The following is a 14,225-nucleotide window of genomic DNA, read 5'->3' as shown; positions in this document are numbered from 1 at the left end:
TTCAATGCATGTCGCCCTCTTGAGGACTATATGACACCAATTACACACACTACACCATTACCGAGGGTCATTTTTTTTCATGATTTTTTTTTTCTTCCCACATTTGTTTTGCTTCTCAAAAAATGCTTATAAGGGGTAACAATTTTTGTTTGCCCCCCTTGAAATTATTTTTCCCACATTTTTTTTCTCCCCCAAATTTTTTTTTGGGGGTTACAATTTTTTTTTTTTTTTTTTTTCTCCCTTCAGTTTTTTTTTCTTCAAATTGTGTTAATATAACAATTTTATATTTTGAATATATTTTGAATATCTCTAAATATTTTTTTTCCGTCAATTTTTTTTCCTACAATTTTGATTGTCCCCGAAAAAATTAAAAAAATACTGGCAAAAAAATGAAATATGAACCCCCCCCCCCAAAAAAAAAGGCTTTCTAATATAACATTCATTGACTAGTAGGGGGTGTAATATAACGTTCTTTGGACCTAAAGGGAGTTATTTTCTCCCTAGGGAAAATATAGCCACTTGGGAAATATAACTCCCTTCAGCGGTCCAAATAATGTTATATTACACCCCTACCAGTCAATAACTAGGGGCACATAGTTTATGGTCTTTATAGTCTCTCTGTATAGGTGTTGCAAATTTAGATTTGACTGTATATTTGTTTAGGGCGGTGGAAGAGCTCTCCTGCAGTGACCTTCCCGACATTGATGTTCTCACGATAGCTCAGATGATGACGGTGAACCATTACTATGATTTGGGAGTGGCTCTTGGTTTCACCATACAACAGTTGGATGTCATAGAGTATAGGAGGTTCCGTAACAGAGAGCAGGCCATCTATGACATGCTGGTAACATGGAGAAAGAGACAGACCTCCGGCCTAGAAGCGAAGGAAACGTTTCTCTCGCTCATGAAATCTTTGGTCTCGCCAGCCGAACAGACAGAGATTTCAGGTTAGTTGAATGGCACTTGCTCTTGCATCAATCGCCCTGCGGTATTTTCTTACAATTGAATAGCTATTTTCAAACCTGCACTACACTATGCCTAATACTAACCCTAACCCTAAACCTATCCTAAAACCCATTTTCAACCCTAAACCTAACCTTAATCCGTACTCCTTAGTTTTCACAAAATAAAAGCTGGAGCAATTGTCGCAGGAAAAAGTGTTCAATGCACCGTCATGTTTGTAGTGTCATTGTCAGGTGGGCTGTATAACGTAAAGACCACCTTATAATTTCGTTAGAATTGCCTTTATTTATTTATTATTGATTATTTATCAGGTGGGCTGTATAACGTACAGACCACCTTATAATTTCGTTAGAATTGCCTTTATTTATTTATTTTCCTCTTTCTAACCACTTTTTTGTAAGCACGGTAAATTGAAAATGGCTCAATCAAATGCCTTCAAATTTGGCACACATATGTATAGGCATATGTACAAAGCACAATAACGTTTTCATCATTGACCTTTACTGATGACGTCATCTAGGCGCCATTTTGTAAAATTTTACGAAAATCAACTCATGATCATATCTTTATAACCAAAGGTTATTTCTCATTCATATTTATCATAATCAAGGTCAATATCCGTCCGGTCAATTGCAGGTCAAATAACGCGCGCGTGCGTGTACGTCCGCGCGTCAATGTGCGCGCAAAATTTTTAAATGCTCAAAATCGTCTCAAAATATTTTTGCATACGTTTTAGGCCATTCTAAGCATTTTATAAAAAATCGCGCACACGTGCAAGTGCGCGCGTTTTCGCGCGTAAAACTATTACACAACATAGAATCGCCATTTTTTTAAATTTCATAATATTTCACATATTTTTACAAACAAATTGATACCATGTTTGTCTCTTTATGACCATTAATAACAAGATGAGCTTCAATTCAAGATAAATGTCCGTGCGCGCGAGCTCTTTTAATACATAGCATATATGGGCAAAAACATGCCAATACAAAATCCATTGTAGCTCTTTAGGATGCAAGGTGACCCCAATTTTGTTTTCATATTTTGATAGAAAATAAATTGGAGATACGATTTCATGTTTCATTTGACCCTCAATTAACTCATGATGTCATCATAATGGCCTCCGAACTCAAAATTTCAATTTGCATATTATGACGTCAGCCAATTTATGGAAAATTTATTGTAGCTCTGTAAATATTGATCGATTTTCTTCCAACTTTTGATATGTTCTAGCTGAGACAATTTTCTACAAATACAGTTGTTTTTATTCTTCATTTTGACAAAGGCATCGTGGCGTATTTCTGCGATTAAAGGAGGCATGTCAATTTTTTACATTTTGCGTGTATTCTCTATTGGACATGACTTTTTCTCAAAACTCGATTCTACATTTCCGTCTTTCGCGAGCAATATCTACGTCGTTTTAGCTTCGTTTACGCTGAACTTCGAGTATGTTGTAGCTGTAACAATAAGCTATCTCAAATGTGCCCTTTATTTTGTCTCAATTTTTTTGTTGGATCAGCCCACCTATACTTGTTCCAAACAAGTATTACAAATCTAGTTTATTTTGATTATTTCTTAATTTTTGTTAAAGGAATCCGGTAACTTTGTCTCAGATTCTGAAACAAAATTCTGGATTTAGCTCATGATGCAATGATAATTATAAACCTTTAGGTCAGTCAGGAACCCCATGACTTTTACAAGCCGATCGCCTGTCTGATTATCAAGATATCTATGATTGGAATTACAAATTTTGAAAACCGTTCGCCTGACGGTTTTCATAACACTACAGTCTATTGGGGAAAACGAGTATGGTAAAACCGGTCACTCAAAGGTTTTTACTTTTTTGAGGCACTTCTTGATTATTTTGAAACGTAGGGCCGTGTATCTCAGATTTAACATTGTTAAACGATCCCTTTAAAGTGAATAAAGATGTTACAGTTGTTTTTTCCACATTCTGACTGTTTTTGCTATTGTTCACGTTTCCTCTCTCGGCTGATCATAGTATATCGTCAGCGGCATGAACGACCTGCATGCAGGCATCCCATGATATCCATGGTCTACCAATGTTTTGTTCTTTGTGGATTTAGGCCATTTTGTTTGATATGAAAAAAGGAGGGAGATGCCGCATGTCAGAAAAGAGGAAAGAGATCATTTGCAAAAGAATTGCAAGAAGGCCTGGTCGGACCTAGCAATTATTGCTCTGCATTTGTATGCCTGGGCCCATCTTTTAAAGAGTTGATATTAATCGCAACTACGTTCATAAGAGATGGGGGACTGCAAACTTGCGATTGATCCATATCATTCACAACTCTTTATATGACGGAGCCCTAAATAATAACATTTCTGGCGTTCTGTAAATAAATCAGTTGGGACACTGCCGACATAATATCTTCTGAATTGGGATTGATTTATCGTCATTTCTATAATGAATATTGCTTGGAATATATAATGAACCGATGATTAAAAAGACACAAGTGGCCTTACCTGAATGATAAAAATGTTGGGTTCTGTTTAAAAAAAGATTAGCAGCAGGGACACTGCCCGCATATTATCTTATGAATTCGGAATGATTTATCATTATAGTTATAATCGTATAGATGATGTTTGACCAGGTCTTCATGCAAGTGAAGTTATTATACGTTGGGGTAAAAGGCCGTTCTTCTAAATTTGTTTTAAATCTGTCTTTCCTACTCATGTCTTTGGAGTTATTCACAGCAGTTATATCACAAAAGAATTAATCTATTGTAACTTATTATGATTTTGTGTTCTTTTTCTCCTCCCCCGGCCATGTGACTTCATTACCTACCACATGATCGACATGTATCATAATCAGCTACAACTGGGTAAGTATATTTATATCATAGAGAGTCCTATATCGACAATTATAAATATTTGACTTGAGATTGAATATTATATTACTGTCGTGGTCACTCTTGGGTTATTATTGGTATTTTGAAAATTCCAATCAAACTCTAAACAGGAACAATTTCATTCCACAAGAATAGATTGCCTTCTTACTCTAATTATTGGAAAAACAGATGTATCCTATTCGAACATGCATATAGTGTAATTTATTAGTTGCAGACATTGAGCCTGTAGATACATGCAACTATATACACAACTAAGGATGTGTTCAAGCGCTTTCGGAAGCGAACCGTACCGGACCAACCCATGCCACTCTATTGCGTACCGTGCCGGGTGGTTCGTTTTATGAGAGTATTTTGCGCACCATTTCGAAGAACTATTGTGCGTCCTGGCCCGCCCAAAAAACAGTCTGTATGATGACATAGATGTCATAATATTTGTAAAGTTGAATAGCAGTGAAACTCCATGTACGTGAACAGTTTATGCATAGACAGACAATAATTGCAACGTCCTTAATAAGAGCTTACATCACTTCGAATCATTAGGTCATAATCATATTGTCCGGTTTGATGGTCCCTTATACGACATTGCATGAAACATAGATGAAAGTGGAAGCGATCTTTAATTCGTAGATTTGCTGTAGGGTTTACACTATGTGTTTTGTAATTTGGATTACACTACTTTTTTTTTTTTTTTTAGATGAGAGGGGTTTATTTCACAAGCATGACCACCCACCTTTTATGAATTAAAGGGGATGTTGTCACAAAAGGTCGGGTAACGCGTCCTCCCGACCCGACGCGAAGTAATAACTGGTTCACTTTACTATCCATCACAGTGAGGTTCCCGACAAGATGCTGCTTGCGTTTGCCAGTCAGATCAAGGCAGAGCAGTTCTTTGAGATTGGCAAGAAGTTGGGATTCAGCCTTACGGAGCTACAACACATACAACATCGAACATGTGCAAACAGGAAGGATGCCAACATCCAGATGATGTCTAGTTGGAAAGCATATCAACCTTCAGGACCAGAAGCTATAAAGGCGTTGAAACACGTTTGGGAGTCCATCCAAACAGCATCAAATTCAGAGAAATCCCAGGGTAGGCCGTACTCTGACATAGTTTCCTCTCTTTTTTCTTCTTCTTCTTCCTCTGTTAATCTTCAAGGGCTATACAGCCTATCACAAAGATTTGTAGAAAGGTTTCCGGTTTGTATACAGGCACATTACATGCTGGGTTACACCTTACTCTTTGCAAATGACGAAAGTCATGGGAGCCGGACGAGGTTCCGATTGAGCCACACCCCTCTTTTCTTAGGGCAAGTTCAAAGGGTTTGGTGTTTTTGTATCCCATATGTCACTAAGTACTTATACTTTCGGTATCAAAAGTCTAATTATCATCGATACTTCCTCTGATGTAACCTAGAAGGGCTATGGAATTGATAGAGTTATTCGAAATACTAAATCTTTGTGCCCCATATAGAGATGTTTTATTTGTTGATCATCAATTGTTACTATATATCTAGTTGTCGATGAGGTAAGTTTGCCTGGAAAGAAGCAGACCATAACCAAACCTATGAGGAGACTTCCACCAAGCAAAAGAACGGATGCGGACTATGAGGAAATCATCAGGACTACGGATTTAGGCAAGTAACATTTTCCTCTTTATCAAACAATATTTTCTATTCTTTGATTTAATTTGTTTAATCTTCTTGATTCGGGAATGGTATTATTGTCTTCTTGCCCCCCCCCCAAAAAAAAAAAAAGATTAAACAGTAGATGACAACAAAAAATTTCCCATAGAATGTATAGAAAAGTATACTCCATGAAACAACTGATTGATTAGAAACGATATTCAGTGATGCACATTGGTGTCGATCCTTACGTAATACCTATTGTTCAGGGGGGATGAATGAATAGATCACCCCCCCCTGAACAATAGGTATCAATTACAGATCGACACCCATGGTGATGCAACTATCTCTTTCAACTAGCTATGATTCAGGGTATATGCGCAACTTGATTTTGTTATTTTCTACAGAGGAATACAGGTAGTTCTTTTCAGTACTACACCCTTCACACTTCAACTTTTGTGATCTGCTGATAAACTTCTTGATCTAGATCACTTCTTCCTTCCCTTCGTTTCCTTTTTCCATATCACCTCAGTTTTTGTGTACGAACACCAAAAACAAAGACTCGAAGTGTAGAAAAAAACTTTATTTCATCATTATTTCTCTCTCCTTTTCTACCCTTTCCTTTATCTTTTCTTTAATTTCTCTGAACACATCATAAACAGATACTTTTGATGAGAGAATATATAAACAGCGTTTCAGTAATTCTGTCACATGGTGGTACCGAAAGCCTTCAATCGCAAAACGGTTCTTTTTTATTTACTATAGATCAGGACAATTCTGTTGATGACATCAACAAATCTGGAGGACCGCCAACTTCGGAGGAGCTTTGGAGTGTCGCTCGGGCAGTGAAGAATTTGCCATTAGCCTGGGAATTAGGAAAAGCTCTCTGCTTAGAGGACGACGTCATTGTTCCACTCATTGAGGCACCTGATTTGACAACACTGACCAAGGTTGCAAGACAGCTCGTTGATAATTCGTGGATTGGTTTAGATAGGAAGGAAAGGAGCGATAAAATGGCTGAGCTTCTCCTGGAATACAATATTCAGGACAACCAAACAGGTTTGCCTTGGATGTTTGAGCGCGTGTTTGGGTGGATGTGGGGGTGTGTGGGTACCGAGGAGAATCTTTAAAAATGTATCTTAACTTTCACGACCACTTGCAAAAAATTGGATGTCCTGGGTTCAAAAACCCTGTAAATTGTTTAAAATGTTACTACCCATAAGATTCACTTTGCAAGCTATTTTCCTTTGCATATTTCCATGTTCTTTAATTTTCTTTCTTTTCTTCTCTTTTTATGCCTTGAGCACATTTATATGAAGTGGCCGATTAACAACAGCAACAACAATGATAATAATGATGATAATGATGTTGATAATAATGAAAATAATAATGATAATAATTATTGCTATTATTTTTTGTTTATCATGTGATTATTTCTAGATGACGCTCTTGAAGAACTTGACAAAAGGATGTGCTCCATGTCTGACTTGATTCAGCTTGCCCCACGCCTGCACTTTGGCGCTTCTGACATCATGCGTGTCATGTGTAAGACCGTCACCCTACCTGTGTATGTAGTACGTCGGATTGTTCTGCGCATGCTCAGAGAATGGCTAAGGAGAGGAGGAACCCGAGGGAGACTCTTGGAGATTGTCCAAGCTTTCCGTTTCAACGATGCGGCAGAAAGCATAGCTACAAGTAATTATTGCTTTTGCTATTCATGTAAAATTCACCCAATCAATAGAAAATTAAGCTAACAATATTTGGCATCTCTTGGTGCATCACAAATATCTCCCCCCCCCCACCCCCCCCCCAAAAAAAAAATAATAATAATAGTGGGTTCTTGTATAGCGCTCATGTCAGTCAGATTTGACCCTCCTGGCGCTCCCGATTATTAATAACAAACAACAACAAAAAAAAATCAACGTAACCTATAAAACAGAATGGCTTTGTTTTGGCTACCGTACCCCTATCCTACCCCTGTTTCTTTGCCGTTTAAACTCCCTTTTGCCCCTTACATTTTTTATTTTTTTTACCTATGTCACTTTCTAATCATTACAGCCATCAAAGTTAATCCAGGCATCGTAGAGTTCATTTCGAGCTGCATCCTGGATCACAGAGGAGGAGTAGTGGAGCCTCGTGAACTAGGTATCCGGGTTTCAATCCCTGTCGGAGGGTTACGCAGGGGAATGAGATCTGTGGTCACTATCAGAGTACCTAGAAAGAGCGCTGCTCGGATTCCTCTCAGGGACGGTGAGGTGTTGATCACTCCAGTCGTGGAGTGTTCTCTAACCCAGGAACTGCTCGAACCTGCTACAGTAGTTCTTCCACATTGCGTCGGTCCTAAGCAATGCAGCGATGGCTCAGGGATGATCTTGTACACCAAAACGGGACTAGGTATCAACCCTTTCTAGACATAAATTATTTAAGGGCTGAACTAATCACTTTTTCATCTGTATATGACATGTTGGTACTTTTACAAAACCCCTGAATGACAACAAACATCTATTCCTTCATCAAGAAATAAGGAAATGTAAATACAGAACAAATGGGATAGGTCATGTAAGATACATCACAGACTTTTCAACATGTGTTACATAGATTGCAACTTTAAAAACTCATAATTCTCTTAATATGTTAATCGAAATTTGCTCAAGCTTAAACAGTTCTCTATTTCTCATTTTGCTGCTGTTATTAAAGCCAACGTTATATCGGAGTGGATTACACCTCTCATTTTCATTTAATATAGCAGTAAGCTCTCTTTTATTCATCAAGGAACGTTCAGTCGCAGGAGATTGCTTCCTAATTTATCAGAAGGTTTCCACGTCTCCAAGGACAAGGTTGATTTCACTACAAACCATCTGCAACTCTTTGCCTTGTCTTCCACCAACGTCCAAGGAGTTCAGTTCAGATGTGTAACCTTTCAACCTCTCTTCATGCCCTTTTCCCGGAAAGTCACACTCCATGTTTACGTCACTCACCCCTATAGGAGACCTATAGAGGTAGGATTGGTTTGAAATTATTATTTTTTGATATGATTTGATCTGGTTTATTTACTAACAGCAAAACGTTTCATACAATGATATTTAAATAAACAAGAAGAGAAACTATTTGTTGGTAAAAGTGGCCAGATCCTAGCACAACTGCTAGTCAAACCTATTACAGCTAAACAAAGTATTTCAGTACATGCAAATTCCAGAAAACTTTGAAGAAAAAAACATGAAAACTTTTTTGTTTACATATACAGAATACTTGCATGGATTTTTAATACATGATTTGTCCAACAAATGTCTTTTCATATTGTACTTGGATTAGAGTTGGAGGGGGACTTGAGACCGAGATGCACAGCTTGATAAACAGTTTATAATTATTTTGAGCCGCTTTCTCTCGTATTATTTCGTTCAATTTGAACTTTGACCATAATCACCATATGTTTGATCTTAGGATATTGAGAGAGCCGAAGAAGAGTTGTCGGAACCCTTCGCCCCTGTAAGGAATGCAACCAAGTTTTCAGTAGAATCAATGACAATAGATCTATTGATTTGCTTCAGTGATCGTTTCATTGAGAAGCAGAAAACGGTGAGTCAAATTTCGAAGTAGGCCGATATTTATGCATCCTTTTTCTCCCTATAGTTTTCTTTATCAAAAGATTTTGATATTTATAATTAATCTACTGCTTGATTAAGTTAATGAATGCTTTCAGAACGTAGGATATTTTTACTAAAGCGAGGCCAATAATAGTATTTTTAGGTGCCTTGAGCATCATCTGGGATGGATATCAGCATGAATTTAGTTCGTTATTACTTGCTATAACGAAAGGAAAAGAAGTTTGGTCAAAAGGAGTATAAAGTCAAATCTTTTCGATTTTTGTTGTTGATTTTTTTGTCTTCATGAAATTTGTGGATTATTCTAGTTTTTGATGCACAAATTCTACCAAACTGATGCCATTAAGTTTGTCAATTGTTTAAATATATATGATTTGAAGATCCAAGGCTTTTGCCAAGAAGTGAAATTTGTAAGTTGTAAATTTAATTCACAACCATGTGAGGTCAAGATCCTGCCACCCGCCACTAACTTTTATTTCCTTCCTCATCAAACCTTAAGATCTCGATTGGGAATCTACTGGCGGAGGAAAGCAGTGTCTTGAGCTTTGAGCTCGAGTTCTCACCATTCGAGGATGGAAAGAAGACTTTCAATCTCTCAATCCAGCAGGGGAAATCGACACTAGTAGAACAGAGTCTCACTACTTCAATAGAAGGTAAGTACCCATATGCGGTGATGTAGATAGATATATGGGGAGGCAGGGGGTAGGGGAACATGGAAAAAAGATAACGCCTCGTCCGAAACCTCCCCCTAATAAGTAGCCTTCTAAATTAATGTTAGATTTTCCGAGAAAGACCAGTTTTAGAAATAATAATCACTATTTTCATGCATATTATTTCATAATATTGGTTCATTTGATATACATTTTAATTTATCTTAGAGAGTTAAAAGGAAATACAAAGTTTTGGGAAATTTCGAAAATTGGGTGGATAGTGATTCTTTACAATTTTTTTAAAATATATTTGGATGCCCCTGTGGATGTTTCATACGCACTAGAAAATTTAGTCCCCAAAAAACTTCTGCTTTCGACAAAAATTGAATATAAAAATTATCCGGTCCTCTCGGTAAATTTTGATGAATTTCGTATAGCACCTACGGCCGTACAGTGGTAGCTGCGACCATGCAATCTCAGAATATGTAGTTGTGATATATAATTTTCAAACGGAAAAAGCTAATTGGTCTATTTTAGTCAAGAAACATTGTTTTATAGCTTTAGTTATATATTGACCCGTGAGAGGGAACTATATACAACATAAAGAGTTTATTATTTACAATTGCATAACTTCAGACTCGATTTCAACCGCGATAGCGATCACTGAATATTGTAGGATCGCATATGCTCCTAATATGTTCATTTGAACCAAATTCTTGACCCCATACCAAAACTTGTATTATCTTTAAGAGAAGGAGATAAAAATGATTGGCACCAACTTTTCCCATCATTTTTTGTTCCCATTGTATTCCCAATCTTTCCTGTAGTACTAATTTCTTTTGTTTTGTTATAAACTGTATGAATGAAAAAGTTCACCAATATTTGTATATTGAATCCAATTTGTGTTCTTCAATGTCTGTTCTCTCCCTAAATTCTATTTACAACAGTTGAACCGGATTATGGTGTTGACCTTACTGACGCGTAAGTAAAACCCAATTTACCTTTCAATATTGAATGTTTGTTATGATTACACATTCGTATCAGGGCACAGCAAATTCCATGGAATTATCCTACCTGGGACCCATTTAGGGCCTGCCATTTTGTTTTAAAAAGGGCTGCACAAGCTGATTTTATCCCGCCCTAAAGGCTCTTACCGATGCGAATCAGTAATCTGTAGCGTTTTCTTCTAACAGCAGCTGCGTGCAACAAAGACCATACGCGTATTCATTTAGGTCAGCATTATGAGATACAAAAATATGAAACAAATTACACTTATGTTATAAATTTAAAAGAGCTGTGGTTTACCGAGTCATATCTCAATGAGGCTGAAGTTTTACTGCGTCATATCTCAATGAGGCTGAAGGTTTACTGCGTCATATCCGAATGAAGCTGAAGGTTTACTGCGTCATATCTGATGAAGCTAAAGGTTTACTGCGTCATATCTCAATGAAGCTTAAAGTAGCTGTGCCAGGAAATTTTACCAAATTTTACATAATGGGCAAATTATACACGTAAGGGAAGCTTATATCAGTGAGATAACCAATCATTTGCTTTAAAGTTTTGTACTTACCAATTTAACACTTCAACAAGCATTTTCCAAAACCCTCCTCAGAACTTCAAATCTTGTCTTGAAAGCGAAATATGCGGGTACTGAGGCTCAACGTCATACTAGGGCCAGGGAGCCGGAACGCTAGCTCGGGGCACTAGCGAGACACACACATACACATAGTTAACACGTGTAAGGTTGCATAGCGGAAGCGGACTAACAATCTCCCGAATTTCGGCAATTTTTTTGTTAATTGCCTATTATGGCATTTGTATAATGTAAAAATGACAAATGCATTTGGATTATTCCAAATATCTTATTATGTTTTGTTGTTTATTGAGATGTCATCGTATGAATGGGGATGATGATCATTATAATGATGATTTTCTATGCAGTTCAATCGCTTCTGTTATCAATCCTGATGTATTTTTGATGTATAGATCTAATCGTACTTAATATTAGCAGGTTTGAATCCCGCATTGATTCGTCTAAAATTTAATCTGCTTGAAATTTGCGAAGAGTGATCTTAGACTTTCCAAAAAAAGACAAAATATATCACCCAGTGTGGGTCTACTTCACAGTACTTTTACCGAACGCTGCTTTCGTTGCTGTAATACCGTAAACTTACAATTGTTACTAGCTGTTACTATTACAATTATTTCTGATGATCACATTAAGACGATGGGCCAGCTGGAGCTCGGATCAGACGAGGTTTTACATAAGTAATACTTATAATGTTAACTCGTGCTCTTAATTCAACAATACTTGGTAAAGTATGGGACATAAAATGACCAGAGAATTCAGCATCTCTGTCGTCAACAGGCAAACCGAGCCCGCCTCCTGCCCGCGACCGGGGCTCAGGTTCGTGCTGAGATATGACTGGCCCCGCAGCTGCACCATCAATGCTGTCTTCTTCTTCTCTTAGTCTTCCTCTTCCTTTATTTCTCCTACCTCCCCCATCATCATCACTATCACTATCACCGTCACTTGCTGTGAAGCTTTTCTCATAAATTTCGATCTCTAGATCGAGTAGGACATCCTCCTAAAGATCAAACATTATGATGAATGATAATTGTATGTTTTGCAACGTCACAATAGCTGTGCATGTTGTGCTAAGCCTAGCTAGCCGGCGATCGATTGTCTGTATTGTGACGTCACGTTTCTTGGCAGTACACAGAGAGGTGATCAAGGACGACAAAACGGTCAATGGTCAATGGTCAGTTTGGATAGCGGATTATTCAATCCCATGACAACTTCTAAAAGGATAATGTTGATATTTTTGGTTTGTTTAGCTTCCCCTTTGCAATGATACAAAAATGATCTAGTTACTATACAGTTTTAATTCCTCGCACGTACAGCTACTTTAAGATTAACCACGTCATATCTGAATGAGGCTAAAGGTTTACCGCGTCATATCTGGGGCCCGTTTCATAAAACTTGTTATCTATAACAACTACTAAATTCCTATGACAAATTTGCTCTCAGCCAATCAGATGCCATGGTTTTAGTAGCTTATAGCAGTAGCTTGTAACTTGTTATTGATATCAAGTTTTATGAAACAGGGCCCTGAGCGGGCTTCAAGTTTTACATTTCATATCTGAAAGAGGCTTAATGCTACGTTTACACTATGTTCCCGGCGGCCACGGCAGCCCCGTATGCCCGAAACGTAGTGCGCCGTGGGATCTTTGCCAATTTTATCTCTGTATTCAAGTTTGGTCAGGTCTTGCCAAGTTTTCTCACGGTCTATCACGGTATCCGTGACGGGCCGTGGGGGATGGGAATGCTGAGTCGCGGAGGCTCCAAGGCGCACTACGGCTTGGCCCGCGGTCTACCACGGATGCTAGAACGTTCCCTCTCGGTCCATCACGTTATAATGGGGTCCCTTACGTTTATCACGTTCTGATATATCTGACATGTTTGTCAGGATGAAACGGATGACGGATGAAACGGATGAAACGTGAACGCTGGGCAGCTTTGGAGCACGCTTGTGCCCACGGTATAAAAAGAAGCCCTCCCAAGCAAAAGCAATCATTGTATCCTGAGATTTCGACGAGACACCATCATAAATGCCCAAGATGAAGAAGATTAATCGTTTGCATGTTTGCTGGGTGCATACATCCAGTCTTTGCATCAACAAGAATAAGGCCAGCAGCAGTTGCAGAGAGGGGAGGCCAGAGTGAAGCAGGCAAGAAGAAGGCGGATGAGAAGGCCAAGATCCATGTGGTTATCGGAAGACAGAAAGCAGCACTTGGGCCACTACTCATCATTTCTCACTAAAGATCTCCCGACCGAAGATGTCAACGACTTCCAGAACTATCTGAGGATGCCTCCAGAGTTCTTCGACGAGATCCTGGGAAGAGTAACACCAGTCATCGAGAGACAAGACACACAGTTCCGCCCTGCGCTCCTTCTAACAGGTGCATCTTCTTTAACCTCCTCAGCCGCAGTAGCAGAGGCAGCACGCTCCTCTTCATCTGGCGGCGGTGAACGGCGAGGATCTATCATTCAGGATGCTCCTGCCCTTCTACTGGTGGTGGTGGTGCAGGAACAGGGGGCGGGCTTCGTACGTCTTGGCTTCTTCGCTGGCATAGCTTGGCCTTCTTTTTTCATAGCTGGGTTTTCTCTCTCCGTATTGTAGATGCAGTAATGTGTCGTCTATTGCTCAGAATCGAATGAAGGTCCCCTGCCGGGCCCGGCTTTTATATACTCCCTTCCAGACACGGCGCACCGTGTCAGACCGTAGAAGAACGCAACGCGCTGTAGCACGCCGGGCCGTAAACCGTCACACGTCGGTATGCGCCTTGATTGAACGCGACGAAACGGCTACCATACACCCTATCTTGTCGTGAAAACCGTGAAAAACCGTGGCAAAACGGGACAAAATGCGCAGCAGCCGTAAAGCAACCGTGACTAAACGTGCACTAAACGCTGCAGAACGTGACAAAACCGGAAAGGACCGTGAGATGCCTGGA

Source organism: Strongylocentrotus purpuratus, unplaced genomic scaffold (assembly GCF_000002235.5).
Source record: "Strongylocentrotus purpuratus isolate Spur 01 unplaced genomic scaffold, Spur_5.0 spur5_contig_850, whole genome shotgun sequence".
Taxonomy (NCBI): Eukaryota; Metazoa; Echinodermata; class Echinoidea; order Camarodonta; family Strongylocentrotidae; genus Strongylocentrotus; species Strongylocentrotus purpuratus.
Note: the sequence above shows the minus strand (reverse complement) of the source record.